The following is a 17,849-nucleotide window of genomic DNA, read 5'->3' as shown; positions in this document are numbered from 1 at the left end:
TTTTTATTTTTTTGAGAGGCCTCAATGGAAGAAGATGTTTTCAAATCCCTTCCAACTATCACACTACATGATAAATTGATATGTTCATTATCTACAAAGGTCATAATTGAAATGGTTTTTAAGAAGATTTTTCTGTGCAAGGTTTCCCTGGTTCCTTTTTTTAAATTAAAGGACCAATAATATAAGGATATACCACCTTATACATCCCCTATTGCAGCTACAATTCAGATCCAGACACATTATTCTAGATCTCTAGATGCTGGGGAATTGGAATAGAAATTACAGTGAGGCTTAAGTGAAAATTCAAAAAAGTAAACAAAAACACATATGGCAGAAATAAAACATTCTCTGGTTCATGTAAAATTAATATATCTAAATATCAGAAACGAAGTCAAGAAAAGATACATTTTATGATTATAATATTTAAAAAGTAACAGCAATTTAGCATGATTTATTTTTGCATCACTGCAAAAACATTTCAACAGTGGTAACATGAATCAGTGTTGAATACAAACTGATAGACTTTTTCGGTGAAAAAGCAACAAGGTTCTGCTGTGGGGAGTGATACTGCTCCTAGGAGTTATCACTCATTATCAAACATACTCATTAAAACAAATGAGACTAATTTTAAGCGTAATGCTATGAACTGTTCTTCACAACCTCTTGCACTGAACTTAAGCCATCTGAGTTTTTATGCGCGCGCACACACACACACACAAACACACAGAATACAGTGATCAAATAGGTTTTGTTATTTGCTCTCCTTCTTGGAATTCATAATGCACCCTCGCATAAACATAATCTCTGAAAAATTCTCACATTAAGTTGTTAAACTCAGGATCTCCCAAACATAATTGACCATAGAGTAACATAAGTGAATAGTTAAATGTGTAAAACATAAAATAAGAGGACGATCTGCCAAAATATTCAGGAGTAGGGAGAAGGACTTAAAGTGATGACAGGGTTTTTAGCATGGGACCTCAGTCTGGCTATGGCATTTCTCACCATGACCTGGAAGCTGAGCATGGGAACCACAATCGAAGCCAGAGACAAGCACTGCCTTTTTTACTACATATAAGAACACGACACACACACTTGTCACAGAGGCAGATTCTGCATGCACGGACACGCAAGTTGCTGTCACATTTATGCATATGAAAGAGAAATACGAAAAAGTTGACCCAAACCCAGGAATGTCATAATCACTATTATTAATCGTTATTTTTTTGAGCACCTATTCTGTGCAAGCTTTGTTGAAATCTGAGAAAGGAGTCTTTTTTTTTTTTTTTTTTTTTTTTTTTTAGAAAACAGAGTCTTAAGGGAAAAGTGTATCTGAACCCTCTCGAGAACCACTGAATAATGTGCATCACAAATCAGAATATTCAATGGGTTCCTGAATGTCATGGTCATGCATCATGCCACTAAAATCATGACTATCTTCTCTACTCTTTTCATCATAAACACTCCCAAAGCCTCCAGATGAGTCACAGCAGTGTATTTCCCAAAGCAAGAAGACATACCTGCTGTCAAGTTGCATTCCTTTGTCCAAGCTTTTACTTTAATCAGCTTATCACTCATGACTTTCTGAATCAAGCCACAAAAGAGAAACTATTATGCCTGTTATGGGATTAGGAAGTTGAATGAGGAATTTAGTTTGGATCAATCCTTTCTCAGTTGTTATATGTTACTCTCACTTAGCAGACACACCTGTATAAGCATTTTATTTCACATACAGTTAACACTGTTGTATACACATTACATGTTATAATATGTATTATTATGTGTTATATGCATATATGTATATGTATATGTTAGAGTATCTGACTATCATAAAGGAAAGGCTACAGTGAGATTCTGGGGACACAAAGTCAAGGTTCCTGGGTCTTAATTCCAGACTCTCCTAACTTGCCATTTGGAAGAGATACCTAAGTTCACAGCAGAGCTCAGTTTCTCACTCAATAAAAATAGTACTGCACAAGAACAGCTGCCAGCACATAAAGTTTCCAAAGTCCCTTGAAATTAGGACAGTATGGACCAAACAACATGAGCACCATTCTAGCTGTCAGTTGGCCAGACTGCTGAGAGAAGCATAGGAAATACATTATTTGTGACTCAGTGATTTGGGTACTTACCCCTCCCCAACTTACTTAAACATCATAATTGACTAACAAATTTGGGAAGTTAAGGTGAAGAGTGAACATCCTTCATAAGAGACTCACTGACCTAAATATATTCAATCCAGCACCACTTGGATACCAAGATGATCCTGGCTGAATCCCACTGCAATTTATACGAATACACATAGGCTACAGAAACCACAAAACAATCACCTCCTCAGATGAAAATAACTTTATTTCATCTAGGGGACCATATGAGGGAGCCCAACAGGCATATCTATTCCATCACGGTGGAGATCATTTCATAATCCCTTTCTATTAATATATAAATATTTTCTTATAGGTCACTAGGCTGCACACTGAGCTGCAAAATGACTAGTGGAACCAGGCACATAGTAGGTACACAAATTTTAGTAGACCAAATGAGAAACCAAATCAAATAACCAAAATGACTTCAAAAAAAGCAAGGAGTTAATTTTCCATCCATCGCTCAACCAGTTCAAAAACTAGAACAAGCCCTTGTAGCTGTGATATAGACATCTGATGCAATCCAGGCAGCAAATATTCACTTTGGGCAAAACTAAATCAAAAGATGACAATACCAATATCAGAAGAGAAAGAGAAACACTACCCCTTTCCCTCTCCCATTCAGTCTTCGAACAAGTGTTTCCCTGTGCCCATGTGTCCAAGTCTTTGCTAGGTGCTGGGGAGTCAGGCAGGAATAAACCCACAGTCCTTCATCACAGTTTAGAGAGGGAAGCAAAATGTAAACAAAAATTCAACTGCCCTGAAGGGTGATAAGAGCTATATAGACTAAAGCAAAGGGTCAAGACCACCTGTTCGGAGAATTTATGGCCATAGGGTCATTTTCAAGTACCTGGCTGTTCTGTCCTCTCAGATTGCTCTAGTCAAAAGCCTGGCTGAGACACTGGATATTTGAGAAAGTCGGCCTAAAGAACATGTTAACCATTCATTCCTCTAGGTTTTCTGAGCTCTATTTTTGCACTGGGGACAATCGCCAGAATCTCCACTGCTGAACCACAGCAGCTCAGGCTCCCAAAGACAAACACCTACTGGGTTCCTTTTCATCATTATGCCTTCTGCATTTTTTATTCTCATAAAAGATGACCAAAAAAAGAACTTCATTTTCTGTAGAATTGAAGTTCAAGTATTGGCCTTTACATGATTTGATATTTCACAGAAGTATATACTAGTTGCCAGACACCATAGAAAGCCTTCTACAATGTGATGTATCCTTACATACCTGCCATCTTCAGACCTTCTTTTTTTTTTTTTTTTTTTCCTGTTAACTTGGCCACTGAGAAGCTCAGAGCTAAAGTAAATACTCCAAGGCAATAAGCATTTAGGATTTCAGTTTATCTTTACTCCTATATAAGATATTGATCTTCCTTCCCTTACCATTTTCACCAATCTCATCATTTTGTGGGATTTTTACTATGTATTTATGCAGACACATTCTGAAAGTCTATACTCTACAAACAAAAACAAATTACTATAATCACCCATTGTAATTTCCTTTTTATCTCAATTGTCAAAAGAGTTTCCAAGAATAGCTAATTTGGAGATGATCCTTTGGGTATCACACCTTGGTCACTTGAAAACTCAGATAATGTAATACTTCCCACAATCATCTGGTTCAGAATCTGTTTATGAAAGTGTGATGAAAAGAGGCAAACGGGAAAGGCTGAATGACTTAATTTACCATACAGGATAGCCGCCAGGTTATTTCTAAATCTACCCCCCAAAGGCCCTTACAATCTTGTATTATTCCCTCACAGTCCTATTTTGCCCCGTTCCCAGCTGCTACTTTTGTAGACCAGCTACACCACCACACACCCTTGGTCCCCTTAGGGCTGCCAAGGCCAGAGGCTATGCCAGAACCTGCTGAGAAGTCACTGCTATCATCCAGTGATGTCTGTTCCCTGGAATTTCACTCTTAGCACTGACAATGCCTCTGGAACTCATAAAGATTCTGCTGATACCCAGGGAGCTGAAGGTCAATGTCTTCAGGGAATCAAGGTAATGTGTAAGACAAACTACTGCTGAGGACTTCTGTGTACTCAGAGGCAAATGCCCCCAGGAAGAACTCACAGAAATAACTCTCAGCATTGTCCTATATAGAACGGGACTAGCTTTCATCTAAAAAAAAGGGGGGGCGGGGGGAGACAGAGATAAAAATTGAACCATGTACACATAGCACACACACAGACACATTGGGTCTTGGTATGATCTTGCTATACCCAGTTGGTACCTACTTCGGATGCTTAGGTATTTTTAGGAACACAATGTTTGAGCACAACCGTTCATTTATTTAACAAAGATCTCTCCAGTTCCAACTGTGTGCCAAGCATTGAGTAAGATGTTGGAGAATCAAGAGTTAAAGAGTCAGTCAAGCCTTTTTCTCATGGACTCTATACTCTAGACAGGGGAGACAGGTATTCAACAAGTACTAACTGAAATGGCAATTCAGATTGCAAATAAGACCAAGGAAGGAAAAAAAAAGAAGAAAGAAAGAAACTAAAAACAGTGTAATGGTTCTGAGAAGGAATGAAGGGGACTGTCTTTGCTCATGAGCTCATGGAAGGGCTTTTTAAGAAGGTGACACATCATCTTACACTAGAATGACAAAAAGGAGCTAAAGAAACCAGTCATCTTTACTCGGATTTCCATCAAAAAGATGAGCTTACTAAAAAAAAAAATCCAAAAACAAACTTGCAATCCCATTTGTGGCTTTACACATGCCATGCTTCAAACAACTGCAAAAATCCTAGGAAGGGAAAAGAATCCACAACCTTCTCTTCTCTTAAGGACATTTTAAGAAATCACCTCTTCTCAAAAATGTTAGATTAAAAAGAAGTTCTTAATTCATCATGATGGCAAAATAAAGAATCTGAAAGGGGAGAAATGGAATGTTTATTCCTCTTGTAAAGTCAGTTACTCCATAAAAACAATATTCCAATATTAATAACATTATGCCTTTGCATTATAATCCCAACAGGAATTGCTTCATTAAAAAAATAGTTATATGGCTATATTTAGTAGCACTTCTCTCACTCACTAAATAAGAAAAGCAAATCATATCTACTACCAGATGGTCCCACTTCCAATATATATAAAACTTTGAAATTTATCAAAAATAAGATTTTGATAGTGTCAGTTTAACATACACAAATAATAAATTGTTGTTCATCAATGCTCTCCCGTACAGTACCCCAAACAAATCACTTACTATTAAATCTCTGTTAGACTCAGTTAAAACCTTTAGCCAACCAGCATGAAAACTTCTAAAAACATCCGCTGCTCAAAATGCTTTTCATCAAAATACTTTCTCTTTAATGTTTCCTAGTCTTTGACTTGTTTCAGAATAAGAAAGGTAAGCAGAAGTGAATTAGAGAGCAGATCAGTCTCCGTGAATTTTCATAATGAATCATAGAATATTTTAACTAAAATGCAATTTTTATCACTTTGTAATCTAGTGCATGCTACATACTATTACAATGTCAATAAGGACGCTAAACTAAAATCAAGCCAAATAACGTAAAGATATTGCTCGATAGGTCTCATGATCCAGTACATTTACCATTAGAAAAAACTGCTATGTTCTGACATTAATATGCTGTCCAAGGAGTGCTTAATTTTCTGAACTTCAAAACTGGTCTTTAAAACTGCATCTCACTGGCACCTGAGACCAATAACAGGCTAAGAGGAAGACTTGGTTTCAAATTTATTTACTGACGATGAGGCACAGCGTTTGAATCTTCACAAATTCTAAATGTGCGTGGAGAGGGGAAGGTGGAGGAGAGTCTGAACTTGTTTGCACAGGTAAACTCTTTTCTCTTTCTTCGACTTTAGTTTATGAATTGTTAAGCTTCTAGACCCTTTCTGTAAAATTTCCTAATTTGGAAAATGATAATTTAACCTTTAATAAGTCCAAAAAAAAAAAAAAACCACATTCCATACTCTCCCCCTTCCTCCCCCACCCCCGGCCCCCCTACAAATCGGAAGGCTTAAGAATTAGCACTAATAATAATCCTACATGGTCATTGGGAAATCCTCCTCCAAAATGACAACCTCAGCTAAGAAGGACGCGATCCATTAGGGGTAAAAAAGACAAAAAAACACAAAAAAAAACAAAAAAACAACTCCCCCCGTTTCGCCGTCCTCCGAGGGGGGTGGGGGTGGGGGTGGGGGGCGGGGGCGGGCACAGCTGGCACAACTCCTGGTTACCGCGACCGACTCGGGGCGACTCCGAGGAAGATGCTGCGTCAAAAGAAGAGCAGGCGAAGCGGCGCGACCCGGGAGGCTGGCGAAATCGCCGCCGAGTCCCGGGGAGGGGGGGGGGGGGGGGCAAGTCGCCAGGCACCGGCAGCAGCGCACGCCAACATTCGGGATTATTCTCCTTTCCAAACCCCGGAGTTCCGGAGCAGGAGAAAAAAAAGGGGGGACGCGGGGACCCACAGTCCCTTTAAACCGCCTCCCGCTCCCCCCCACCCCGTGTCTGCCAACCTTTTCCGAACCCCCGTGTCACAGAACTTCCTCATCATGGAAACTTCCACTCGGTTCTGCGCCGAGGATGCCAAACTCCATTCCACAAGGAGCCTGTCAACAGCGGGGCTTGGGGGCTCGAGGAGCAGAGCCGCTGCGATTGGAGGGGGCCCCCCGCCCCCCTGCTCGCCGCCGCCCACGCGGGGGCTCCCCGGCTGCCGCCGCGCGGGGCGCGGCACGAGGGGCACGAGGGGCACGAGGGGCACGAGGGGCACGAGGGGCACGTCCCCGGCCCCGGGTGCAGGGAGCGCCGCGGCTGGCACCCCGCGCCCGCGCCCGCGCCCACGCCCGGCCGCCCGCGCGCCCCGCTCCGCCGCCCGCGCCGCTCGCCTTCCGCGGCGCCCCCGCCCCCGCCCCCGCCCCGCGCCCGCGCCCGCGCCCGCCCCGGCCCGCACGCCCCCGCCTCCGCGCAGTCCTCCCGCCGCATTACCGGTGCCCTCGAGGCGGCTGGGCGGAGCGCCCCTGCCCGGGGAAGGCAGCCTGCGGGCGCTCGCCCCGAGCCCGGGAACAGGAGGTCTCCTTGCCAGGCGCACTCACATTATTCATGCAAAGTTAATCCCCGCCGCGTCACGGCCGCCCGCCCGGGGATGTGCGCCTTCCTCGGCCGAGCCCCGCAGTCTCCACCCTCCTCCGCCCCCTCCTCCCGGCGGCGGGGTCCCGGGGAGCGCCGGCGACGGGACGTCGCGCGAGTCCTGCGAAATGTCAACTCCTCGGGCGAGAGAGGCGGCCGCCGCCAGGGCCGCCCGGCCCTCCCCGGCCGCTCCACTTTTATAGGCGCAGGAAGCGACTGCGGTCCGGGCCGCGAGTCCCCGCCTCTCCGGCCCCCCGCGCGCCCGGCCCGCCCCGGCCCGCTCCCCGGCCGCTGCCTTACTCCGGGCCCGGGCGCCGGCTCCGCGCCGCGTCTGCGAACCGGTGACCTGGTTTCCCCCGCGCCCCTCGCGGCGGTCCTACCCGCGCGGCGGCGGCGGCGGCGGCGGCCAAGAGCAAGCCAACCCCGCTCCGCCAGGGGCGCAGCGAGGAAATGGCCTCCAGCCGCTCGCCCCGCCGGCCCCGACGCCCCTCGCCCCTCGCCCGGCTCCCCGCAGGCGCCCGGGAGCGCCCGCCCCCCGCGCTCGCCGACCCCTGCCCGCGGCCCACGCGCGCACCGCCCCGGGCCGGCCGCCCCCGCACCTGCTCCCGGGTTCGGGCGCGCCCTCCCCTCCCAGCCCGGGAGCCCTGGCCAGGGCGGCCGCGCGTCCACCCACCCGGCGGCGTGCGCACCGCGGCTCGGGCTCGGGCGTCATTCCTCTGGGAGGCGGAAAGGAAGAAATGGGGGACGAGTGACAGGCAGGCGGGGGACCTTCCAGGAGCTCGGGCTCTGCCTGGGGCAGGACCGGCGCGGCCCCTGCCACTGCGCTCCTCCCTCCTTCTCCAAACCACTTGTGGCGCGTGTCGGGCAGACTGAGCGCTCTGGCTCCTCCTGGGGCCTCCCACGGGCCGGGCCGTCTGGAGTTCCCTTACCGTCACCCGCCAGCCCGCCCCCGCCCCCGCCCGCCCCCGCACCCCCCGTGGTGGCTTGGAAAATACCTGGCTTGCTTTTGCGGGAGACACCCCTCCGCACAGTTACGCACATCCTGGGAGATGTGTGCAGAGTTGAGACACTCCACAGGTTCCAGAAGGGCTGCCCTATTAATTTGTCTTTGCCCTGGACGTGTACAAATAAAACCCGGAAGACGAATATAATTTAAGCTCTTGAGGAGTTCTGCCCCGGGCCGATATGAATCTCTAAGATGCCCACCCCGCCCCCGCCCCCCGCCCCCGCCCCCACCCGCACCCCCACCCCACGTCTTGAAAGCCAAGGGTTCAGGTTGAGAGAAAATGAAGCAGGCAGCTGCATTCTGCGCTAGAAGAATGCTTGTAAAAATACTGAGTACCCAGAGAGCTAAAATGCAGTCGGTACGAAGCTGTAATTGCAACAAAACTATTTGACGACAGAGTACAGTTATTCTCTTATAGATGCGATTAAAACAATGTCGACTTCATCGTTCAATATCCACATTTTTTGGCACAGCAATGTGACAGAGCTGTGACGATTTGGATACTCAACCGTCTGAGCAATGTATAGATGATTTATTGGAGCGTTTTCCAAATTTCCAGCCGGTGACGTGTGACTTATTCCAGTTTCTTGGGAGCATCCCACGGAAAGGGGCGAGGAGCCACCGTCCCGGCTGACAGCATTAACAACCACAACTTTCAGGAATTCGGAAACTGACGCCTGCGCCTGGATAGAGAGTGTTTCAGGTGCTTCAAGAAGTAGTCGCAGACCCCAGGGTTCCCGGGCCAGAGGGAGGGGCCTCCCGGTCAGACTCCACCGACCTTAAAATCCCATGGCTTCTCGGCATGAATCCGTGCTTTATTTTTCACTCGTAGGGAGGCTATACTATATAGGACTTGCAGGTTTTGTAGCTAGAGAGAAGTTGCTCTCCCTTGCAGGGAAGTTCCTGGGCTTTGCTCCAAAGCTGCCCCGGGATGTTTTGGTTGGTTTGGAGGAAAGCTGTGGAGGCTTCACCGCTTGTTCCAAATAGGCGGCCCCCTGGTGGCTAACTGTGGCTGAGATATCTGGCCACTGAGGAAAAAGCTGGACTCTGACAGGCCACAGCAGTGGACAGCCTGATCTTGGCAGGGGCCAGGGAACCATGTGAATAACTTTGTGATAAGGAGGCAGAGTGGGAGGAGCGTGATGCCAGCCTTCCTTCACAAAGGTGGATAATAGGCCCCAAACCCTGATGGAACTTTGAATTTTTTTTTTTTTTTTTACTTCTTCCTGAGGATGACTTGGAGCTAAAGTCCTTCTTAAGAGGGAAACAGCATACAGAGAATGAAGTATAATAAGCACTGTTGCTTCGCTTTGTTCAAATGGCTTTGTTTTCCTGATCTCATTTTGCCTGGAAACTTCTGAAATGAAGAGTAAATTAAAACATTAAATAAATAACATGGCATTATTCAAACAATTCATGAGACTATGATTGTAACAATGTTATATAACAATGGGGAAAGGCAATTTTAATGCACCCTTATTGAAACAACATGAACTACTAAGGATTCCATGAATTGGCCCTTGGAGGGCTGACTCCATGATGGCAAACAAGGGTTGCCAACGCAGTATGCTATTTCTTTTTCTTATTTTTCACAAAAGCGGACAAAGGAGGAATAATCTAATGGGGATCGGATGGAGGCAAAAATAATACTCAAACTTTGGAGCATATGGCCTGCTGTTCCAACCTAGCTGCTTTAAGAGGGCACACCAAAGCCACCTGTAAAAATCCTCATTACGAGGATCTACAAATTCCAAGTTGCTGCTTAGTTCAAGGAAGCAATTCTTTCTATATTCATCCTTCCATTCATTCACTGCTGGGGTAAGAAGGTAAATAAAACCTAAAGTCCAACAGGGTTGGGATTACACTGAAGCCAGTGAGGCCAGGGACTGAGCCTGTCTTTACTTAAACCCTTGATATATTGTTCATCATGGATGATTGTTAATTTTGATTAAAATAATTAATTTTGATTAAAATATAAAAATATTACATTAAAATAAGGTTTTTCTTAATTACTGAGTTTTTAATGCCCCTTAAATTTTGCACTCAAGGCAAGTGCCTCACTTTCCTCACCCAGGTCCTCATTCTGCTGTGGTTTCAATACTACCAGAGTCTCATCAGAAATGTAAAACTTGAGTGGCATTTGCTTGGTGTCAAAGATAATTAATATACAATAAGGAACTTCAGGTGAGGAAGTTAGAGATGGCAGGGAATTGTGACAGAATAGAAGAAATCAGGAGAAATGTCACTGAATGCAACGGTGGCACTTGATCCAGTCCATCAAGGATGGACCAGACTTTACTAGGGAGTATTAAAACTAGAAGAAGTACTATTCCAGGGACTGGAACCACCAATATCTTTCACTCATTCAACAGCTCCTTCTCAGGCTAGTTGTACAGCCAAATGACCCAGCCCTGGAGATTCTCATTCTGTTTATTGTTAGTTCCTGGAACTTATTTTGGCTATGAGGGCCCCAGTGATTCCGGTCCATGGCTAGACAGATAAGAACGCCAAGCCTGTCCCTGCCCTTCAGGAAAGATAGACTATTAGGGAAGATGACATGTTCAAAATTAACTCTACTTTAAGAGTGAAGATGCAATTAGAAATATGTAAATATAACTTGCTAGGTGATTGCTGGTGAGGAGGCCATGATAGCCTATGAATTGTGGTGATGGTGGTGGGGAAGCAGTCATTCAAGACTTCCTGCAGAAGATGGCCAGGTGGAACTTGCGGGAGAAGTTATAGAGAGGAAAAGACACAACTGGCTATAGTATTTACAAGACCTAGTACAAAATGAAAATGAGGGGGCTTTAATCAAAAAGCAGCAAAAAAAGTGCCACAACAGGACAAAATACAAAGCTATCTCCTGTCTTTTTGAAATTGTCATGGTATTTTTTAATTCACTATTTAAAATCATTGTAAGTAAAGAAAAAATGAGTTTTAAATTATTAGCATTAATTTTACTGTTCATCTTTATATTACACAATGCTAATTTTAAATGCAACTATAAGAACATTTAACTAACATATGAAATCAACAGAATTGCACAATTTGTATTTTTGTAGCTAGTTCATGTATTTTGTAGTTTGTGTATGCATATGTGATTTGTTCTTATGAGAACAGTGGAAACAGCACAAAACTAAATCAACTGTTATTTTACTTCTTGATATGTGCCCATTCTACCAACATTCTATCTTTGACTTACTTACTGATGAGTAAGGAAGAACTGAAAGGAAAAGGAACTATGGATTGCTCCTTCCTTTTATGTCTTCACTTTCAGAATAAATGATTAGCTAGTGCAGGGAAGTAATATGAGTAAGAAAGGAAAGGATAGTTTCTTGGTTATTGCTTTCTTTCTGCATTCAAAGCAAGAATGGAATGGAATGGAAAGCATGGCCTCTAGAGGTTGTCAGTGCCCCTCACTTACTCAGTGATAGATATAATGTGCTTATCTTGTACTCAATTTGAGTTCTCAAATTTTGTTGACCTCTAATGCATTGTGGAGCCATTAGAATTCTGTGCTCATGGAGCATCAAGAATGTTATATGTGAGTGTTGGTTGACTAGATCCTTGGGAGCTACCCAGGTATAATCTGAAGCTGGTCCCCATATACAGAAGGCAGGGAAAGATCAAAGAAAGAGTCAGACCACTCCAGGTTGGTAGGTGGTAGGTGTAATAAACAAGGGAACTTACACATGAGACTGGTTGTGGGCAGATGCAAGACAAATAGATCTTCACACCCACCTACCAAATCTTAAATGTTTAGAGGCCTTAATGGCATTCAGTCACCTATACCATCCCGATGGTCTCAAGACCATTTCACTCTCTCAAGGGTGTATCCTTGGGATAGCTTCTGGGAGTGGGGAAGGCAAGAGGAACCCTTGCCTTCCAAAAGACAGGAAGAAGGTGAGGAGCCTCTGATTGTCAGGATCTAGCTCATGGGTCAATAGGTGGTCACATCCTCTCAATGACCTCTCCCAACAATGAGTGGAGCAGCAAAGAACTGCAGTGGAAACATATATTGTATGCTTCTCCTCTGTCTATGGATGTGAATTGTCCCATCAGATGTCACTTAGAAAACACAAACTCAAAGATAAAATTAGTGGGAATTTCAAGATGGTGAAAACAGAGCACTAAACCAAGTGCCAGGCTGAAAGCACAGGGACCTTCTGATCTTGGGGCCCTGTGCAACTGTACAGATTGCGTGCCCATGAAGGTGGCCTGGTGAAAGAACTTGATCCTTCATTGTGGTAGAAGCCTAGGGCATGTTGGAGCTGCAGTAGACATTCTGGTATGGCTCGTGATAGCAAGAAGTATGTACTACAGCTAACATTTATTAAATATGTATTATTTCCAGATATTGTCCTAAATACTTCACACCTTTTAAAGAAATTGTCCATGAATTCTGTGAAGCTGTATCATAATGCACTGCATTTTCCAGATATGGAAGCTAGGAAGACCAAATAATTTGCTTAAGCTCAGGCCCAGGCATTGGTGATAGAGGTTGCCAGTAGGCTGCCTTTATGTAGGAGAGGGAGTCATGGGGCAGTCATACTCCTAGCTCCTTGATTAAGGGCCTGCTGTTCACTGGGAGGATCAGAAAAGGCCTAAATAAAACAAGCATGTGACTAGCTAGAAACTTCAAAAATTGCTTGATTACATTCTCTTTGTTTTCCAGCTGGAAGTAGAAGGTTCTGAGGCCCCAGAGCAGGAACTAACAAGCCTTGAGCTGGAAGGAGCCTGGGTCCCTTGATCACCATATGGAAGAGAAAGAGCACACTCATATTCAACTATTATGGTGATTGATTAATCAACTTCTGGCATATTAAGCCACTGAAATGTGCAAGTTTATTTGTTGTGGTAGTTCATGTTATCCCAACACACCCATCAGCCAAACTGAAATTCTACCAGAACATAATTTTTTTCTTTAAATACAGTTAAAATAATAAAATAGGCCCATGTACATTAAAAAGGATAGAGCTCCAAAACAAAAGGCTATGTTAAAACAAAATAACAATAATATGAAAATAGCAATAACATTTAATATGATGCTTATGATTATGTGCTATTTTTGGATCCTTAAAAACTCTGAATAAGTCATATCTGGAATAATAGTCATAACTTCAAATTTACTTGTTTTTGTTAGTTTAAATGAGATTCTCAATTTGAGGGCAATATTAATTTATTGACCCTTGCTATTTTCATATATTATGGCTCTCTTTTATAATACATTTGCCTTATCCTAAGTTTACCAGGCACTGCATGAAATATTACAGATCTTCAGATGCAACTGCAGAACATATTTTGAACATCTATAAATGATACATTTGAAGCAATCAAATTTAGAACTGGCAGAAAAAAACAAGAAAGGCCTGAGTTTCCATTTATGCAGATTCAGAGCAAAACCTTCCATTGTGGTTTATATCAAATAATGGACTGGTTAAGGATTTGAGCTTTGTGTCTTTGCTAAGCGTTTTGTGCATGTCACCTAGCTTCTTTACACCTCCATTTCCTCATTTGTAAAAATGGACAAAACAATAATGCCTGCTTGACAGTGATATTGTGAGAAATACCTGTGATAATAAACAGATAATGCAGTACATAGTGTTTGGCACATAGCAGATCGTTAATGAATATGATCTGTTGTTCTTGGAAAAATAGTTTATGCTATTTGAAAATCTAAAAAATGGCAAAGGTCAACATCTTTTCTTGAAAGATAATTAATCAACTCAACAAATATTTACAAGTATTTGTAACAGTTTTTTCAAACTGCCTATTACAGGCTCTGGAGAGAGAACAGTGAGAAAATCCCCTTTTGGGACTTACATGTCTTTGAACAGGATATAAATTCTCTGAAAGAAAAGGGATACTCCTATCTTGGCAAAGATTGAGCACAAACTCAGATACATGACTGAATTCAGATTTGTAGAAATAATATCTTTTGGCAACAGACTCCTTTGCTGATCAACAAGTTTCAGCCTTTAATGATGATCTTTTGGGAGAAATGACTCTGTTTTTAGAAAAAAATATTTTCATAAATATTTTCCTGTAGCATTCCCTAACTGCTATGAAACTCTTAAGTTAGAATACCTTTTTCTAACATTCAGTTTCTAGAATGCCTGGAATTTTTTTTTTTTCTGATACAGGTGAAGGTAAAGTCATCCAGAGAGCTCCAAATGTTGGCTTTGGCAATGAGCTAATCTGATCTGAGCCATGATCTTAATTACTTGTATTTCCTTGGTCTACTCATTTCTTTCCCAGTCCTCCCATTCACATGAATAAATGCAAAGGATTAGTTTAAGTAATTCCTAAAATCACTCTGAGGTCTTACATTTCAAAAGTGTATGCAATATGCAATTTTATCACCATTCAGTGACCAAAGAAATAACCTTTAGTTTGTAGGAGCTCCTTACTTTTCTTAACAATATTTTTGAGTTTATTAAATAAGCTAAGAATCTGAGAAATATAATGTTTTAAAGCTGGATCTAGTATTCTTCTTCACTTCATGAGATAGAAATGCAATGGGCTCAAGTTCCATACATAATGGCAGCTTCTTTTGGAAAGACAGGAAAGCAGCTTCTTCTTTTTTTTTTTTTTTCCTGATCATTTTAATAGCATTTCCCATGAGATACAAAAGTCAATGTCAGGAAGCTTTTGCTTGCTTATTTGGATAAGCTACAGATTAAATTTGCCATCACTTTTGGATTTAATTAATTAATGGCAAGAGAATTGATAAATTCAGACCATCGAATGTTCTTTTCTGGTGTTTCTTTCAATGATTCCTATTCATTCTTGCACTCATTCATGACATAAAAAAAATGATGAATGAAATCAGAAAAAGAGCTAAATAAATAGATTCCATGCTCATGAATAGGAACTGTCAACGTGTCAGTCCTCCCCAGACTGATCTGTAGGTTCAAACATTCCCAGTCAAAATCCCAGTAGCATTTTGCAGATACCAACTAAAGTGTATATGGACAGTCAAAAGACCTAGAATAGACAACAGAATATTAAAGGAAAGTTGGAGAACGGACACTATGTGACATCAACGCTTACTATAACACTACAATAATCAGAACAGTCTAATACTGATTTAAAAATATAGCCACATAGATCAGTGGAACAGAATAAAGAGCCCAGAAATAAATAGATCCGCATAAATATAGTCACCTGACCTTTGACAAAGGAGCAAAGATGGTAGAATGGAGCAAAGATAATCCTTTCAACAAATGATGCTGGAATAACTGGACATCCATATTAAAAAAATGAACCTAGATATAGACATCACGCCCTTCTCAAAAATGGACTCAAACTGAATCACAGACCTAAATTTAGAATGAATGCAAAATTATCAAACTCTTATGAGATTACATAGGAGAAAACGTAGATGACCTTGGATACAGCAATAACTTTTTAGATACAACACCAGAGGCACAGTCCATGAGAGATAGCATTATTAAGCTGGACTTCATTCAAATGAAAAACTGCTCTGCCAAAGAAAATGTTAAGAGAATGAGAAGCAACAGACTGGGAGAAAATCTCTGCAAAAAACATATCTGATAAAAGACTGTTATTCTCAATACACAAAGAACTCTTAAAGGTCAACAATAAGAAAACAACTCAATTGAAAAATGAGCCAAAGACCTTAATAGATAGCTTGCTGGGGAAGATACATAGATGACAAGTAGTAAGCATATGAAAAGTTGCTCCATGTTTTATGTCATCAAGGAAATGCAAATTAAAACAATGATAAGATACTACTACACACCAATTAAAATGGATAAAATTCAGAACACTAACAACAGCAAATGCTGACCAGGATGTAGAACAAGAGGACCTCTTGTTCACTTACTGGTGGGAATACAAAATGGGATGGCTGCTTTGGAAGACAGTTTGGCAGTTTTTTTTTACAAAACCAAGCATACTCTTATCATATGATCCAGCAGTCATGCCCCCTGGTATTTATGCAAAGGAGTTGAAAACTTATGTCCACACAAAACTCCACCCAAGCTGTTCATAGCAGCTTTATTCATAATTGCCAAAACTTGGAAGCAACCAGAAAGTCCTTCAGTAGGTGAAAAGATAAAAAACTGTGGTACCTCCAGACAATAGAATATTACTCAGCATTGAAAAGAAGTAAGCTCTCAAACTATGAAAAGACATGGTGAAATTACTAAATTTCCCTAAATTACGCGTATTGCTAAGTGAAAGAACCCCATCTGAAAAAGCTACAATACTCTATGATGCCAACTATGTGACATTCTGGAAAAGGCAAAACTATGGAGACAAAAAATAAGATGAGTGTTTGCTGGCAGGTTGGAGTGGGACAGGATGAATAGGCACCAATGATTTCTTATATTTTTTAGATTTGTTTTTTTTTGTGTGTGTGTGTTTTCTATTTTTATTGAAAAGCAATTGAATACATCACTTTTTAACTTTAAGGCTTACAGCATGATGTTCTGACTTACATATATTGTGAAAGGGTTACCACAATACTCTAGATAATGATAAATATATGTCATTAGACATTTGTCCAAATCTAAAGAATGTATACCCCCAAGAGTGAAACATAATGTAAACTATGGACTCTGAGTGGTAATGATATGTCAGTGTAGGCTCATGAACGGTAACAAATGTACCACTCTGGTGGGGAGTATTGATAATGAGGGAGGCTGCATGCATGTGTGAGGACAGGAGATATAGGGAAATGTCTGTAGCTTCCTCTCAATTTTTCTCTGAAGCTATAACTGCTCTAAAAAATAAAGTCAATCAACGGATGATGATAATGCTGCTGAAGAAGAAGAAGAAGAAGAAGAAGAAGAAGAAGAAGAAGAAGAAGAAGAAGAAGGAGAAGGAGAAGGAGAAGGAGAAAGAAGAAGAAGAGTGGTCCTTCATATGAAGATGTTTGAGTTTTTTAAATGATATGATGGCTATTTCCGGTGGCTTAATTTTTTTAACTCCTTTTTTTTAACTCCTTTTATTCCAAGCATTAAAAAAAATGTTGCTGATTCAAACTGCTGGCTTAACTGACATAAAACTGTTCTACCAGGCATGGTCTCATTCCTATGATGTATGTACCCACCTCTAGGTTCTTTCTTCCTCCAGGCTTCCATGCCATATGGGAAAGAAGGCTTTGTGGCCATTGAAGTAGGAAATAAAAGTAGCAAGGAATGACATCAAGTCCCTCACATTATTGCCCTTAAGCCATTAATTAAATCCCCAGAGCTCTACTTATTTCACTGACAAAATGGAGAAAAGCCCCATTGCCAAAAGGGTTAACTAAAATCACACTTTTAAGTACTGCACCAAGTTGTTGAACCATGCCTCGATGTTGGGTGCTAAGTAAAGTTTAGTTTTCCTTTTCTTCTCATAAATGACCTTTCTTCTGACTGAATCTATCATTTTATGATTGATGGTGATGATAAAATGCACATGAGTGGCAGGCAGAGATAGACCAAATATCCTCAGGAGAGGCAGTGGTGGGAAGCTGATGGGCTTGGCCCCTATGACCCTGCTCCATTATTTACTGCACATTTGTCACAGCTTGGACAATCAGTTTGTCTTTCAAAAAAAAAAAATGGACCATATGAAG

General features: G+C 42.2%; 1 protein-coding gene across 21 annotated transcripts in view; it reads right to left on the bottom strand.

Moving 5' to 3' along the window:
• The window catches only part of THRB (thyroid hormone receptor beta), a 371,974-nt gene extending 363,593 nt beyond the window's left edge, over nucleotides 1-8,381 (bottom strand). For 5 of the 21 annotated variants that reach the window (XM_035705026.2, XM_035705036.2, XM_025461001.3 and 2 more), the window contains exon 1: nucleotides 7,928-8,144. The gene's annotated coding sequence lies outside the window, so the exon portion shown is untranslated. Of the gene's footprint in view, nucleotides 1-6,644; nucleotides 6,766-7,113; nucleotides 7,424-7,554; nucleotides 7,577-7,927; nucleotides 8,145-8,249 lie in introns of those variants that run through there. The other 16 variants (XM_025461000.3, XM_049099588.1, XM_049099585.1 and 13 more) reach the window with 11 other exon arrangements.
• Between the last annotated feature and the right edge of the window lie 9,468 nt (nucleotides 8,382-17,849).

This window comes from Canis lupus, chromosome 23 (genome assembly GCF_003254725.2).
Source record: "Canis lupus dingo isolate Sandy chromosome 23, ASM325472v2, whole genome shotgun sequence".
Lineage (NCBI taxonomy): Eukaryota > Metazoa > Chordata > Mammalia > Carnivora > Canidae > Canis > Canis lupus.
The sequence above is the reverse complement of the archived record's forward strand: the minus strand, read 5'-3'. Positions and strand labels throughout refer to the sequence as shown.